This window comes from Zonotrichia leucophrys, chromosome 1 (genome assembly GCF_028769735.1).
Source record: "Zonotrichia leucophrys gambelii isolate GWCS_2022_RI chromosome 1, RI_Zleu_2.0, whole genome shotgun sequence".
NCBI classification, from domain to species: domain Eukaryota; kingdom Metazoa; phylum Chordata; class Aves; order Passeriformes; family Passerellidae; genus Zonotrichia; species Zonotrichia leucophrys.
Window position 1 is genome coordinate 79,150,199 of NC_088169.1, and position 2,794 is coordinate 79,152,992.

A 2,794-nucleotide genomic window follows, 5' to 3' on the forward strand; every position below is an offset into this window, starting at 1 on the left:
GCTTCTCCAGCCCTCTCTCTGTTCACACGACTGACACTGGATTTGCTACAAATAGAAAATCTATCCCCTCACATGCTTGACCCCTCTACCCTAGCCTTTCAAAACATTCTTGACTCCAAATATTTTTCCAGGCTGGATCTCCAGTCTCCTATCATGGCCTCTGTGAGACTCAAGTGTTGTATGTGACTGTCTCTTTCTCCTGAGAAGAAAAGGAAGACAGTGTCTCCAAGGGCAAGCAGTCTCATCAGAGAGACACCATTTGTTTCAGTAGGCATACCAAGCTTGGACTTGGAGCACAGCAGTGCCAGCAGACACGCCATGGCATGTCAGAGAGCACATCTGCCTCCTCACTGTCTCATGGGGAAACAGTCTCTTTTTAAAATCAGTTTAAAAACTTGCTCTGGGAAGGGAGCCCAGTGCTGAGCTAAAGGGAAAAGCAAAAGGGAAACAATTTTCTTATTGTAACTAAGAGATTCAAGGGCAAGGGGAGGGGGTGGGCAGAAGGACAACGAACTCTAGGGAAGAGCTTAAAAACACATTTTTTGGATTTTGAGTCCCACCTAAAGTGAGGTTTTAATGCCAGTCTCTGCTGCCTTTTGTCTTCCCACCTTCCCCACGGTGTCCCTGGTGGTGGTGAGGAATGGCCCTCCACTGGCAGGGCTGCTTTGTTATTCAGCTCTGCCATAATGCTCACTAGCAAGGGTGCCCTGGGAGAGGCCACGAATGCCTCAGACTGCCAAGGATGCTGCTCTGGCTCCTCTGCTTCTTCACTTGCATTTTCTCCTGTCCAGACTCAGTGTCCACTCACAGCAGACAGTGGATGCTCTGAAGTGGTGTCACAGTTGAATTCAGAAGAGAAAAAGAGCGTGAAATTTAAACAAAACATTATAGAGGAGGTTGTCCACAGTGTACAATCAGAGGAAAAGGTGACAACTGGGAAGAGTGAAACACCCACATTTCTCTATGGATGGTAACACCATTAGGATAGAGACATTCTCATTTTGTACAAAATCTTGCACAGTGGAAGTCTGACAGGCACCTTGTAAAGTATAAATGAACCATGCATCATGAAGTATAAATGCATTGCATAAATACTGAATAAAATTAATAAAATCCAAATGCTGCTTCCTTTGGCATTTTATCACAGTCTTCATACCCAAGAGATCTCTGTTAATCTTCAGACTGTCTAAAAGAAGCACAATGACAATCCCATGCTAGACAGCAAAAGCAGGATGGATGTAGATTAGCAGTATAAGGCAATGTTTTTAATAGTGCAAATGATTATCTGTCAAAATGAGCTATTTAGAGATCTGCTGAAAGCTGCAGTATGTCCATTCTTTAAATTAGGAGGTGCTTTTTAACATGATAACAGCTAAAAAAAAAAGAGATGATGTTTCAACTCTAATGGCCTTTGTTTTACAGATTGTCAGTTTGTCAGAGCCACAACAGTTCTTCCACACTTTAAATCTGTTTTGGACAGGGAAGTTATCCACTTACATGCTTTTCTTCTAGGTATTAATATTGATTTTTTTTTTACTATTTGTTTTATTTTATATTTTCAAAAGTGTGGTGTGATTCAGTCAACGCTGAGAGCTTGCTGTGCTGCATGCTGCCCAAAACAAGGCATGAGAGAGCTCCTGACAGTCTGCATTGACAAAAGACTGGTGAGTGGGAAGAAAATTAGAAGTACAGGCTTGTTAGGCTTGCATCATCTTCAGAAGAGGGAAGGAGAAAGCCATAACCCTTGAGAAAGCTAAACCTGCTGGCGGGATCCAGAACCTCTAATCAAGAGGCAAGATAGTAACCACACCCAGGACTGCCTGTCTCCAGAAACAGTGCTCTGTTTTGGAACCAAGGAGTAGTAGGAGGAGTGAGGTGTTCTGCATTAAAGGTTTGGTCAGACCTGATAGATGGCTCTGAGGTTTCAGCTGCCCCCCAGCTCCCGCACCCTCTGTGCCACTCAGAATGGCCATGGAGAGGCCCCTATGGAGCCCACTCATCCCAACAGCCAAAGCAGAGAGGCAGGCACCACAAGGCTCTGACTCGCATCACTCTGCATGGCCAGGTGAGGATGAGGTGGCACCTCCAGATGTGCCTCTGTCTCTGCACCAGCTTAAAGTGAACCCAGGATCCCCACAGCTGGTCAGACAAACCTCATGCAGGATCTAATGTACTCCTGCCACCACAGAGACTTAGTTCATGAAAAATTAAGTGCATAGGCTGTGTGAGAGAAGAGTGAGCAGCTCTTTCCCCATTCTCATTTCAGGCCTTGGCTTGCTGCTGAAATATATATAGCAATTGCTCTAGGCACAAATGTAATATCATATTTTCCACATATGTTGCTTCTTGGCCAGTACTGCCTAGGGAAAAATTCAGATGTGGAAAACACAATCACCAGTCCCAGGATCCTGTCACTACCATGAATATAGGGCTCAGATTCTGCCTTAAAGTTCACAGAATAGCATCGGTGCACAACAGCCAGGACAGGGTATTTCCTCTAAAATAAAAAAGCAGCAATGCTTTTAGTCACACTGACAGCAGGGTGGAAGGAAGTACTGGCCTCAAATTAGACCTGTAAACAAACAGGTGGCTGTTGGGATTGCAGGTAAATTACAAGTGCAAAACCCAAAGCCCCTGAGGAAAGGTAACTTTGTCTGTCTGTCTCAAGCTCAAGGTAACTTTTTCTGTCTCTCTCAAGCTAGTTGAGCATCTAGGAAATTGAGGTTTAGATCTTATTTCCATCAGGAGGCAGAGGAGGTTTGGCCTCAAGTGTCTCACCCCTGCAAGAGCCAGT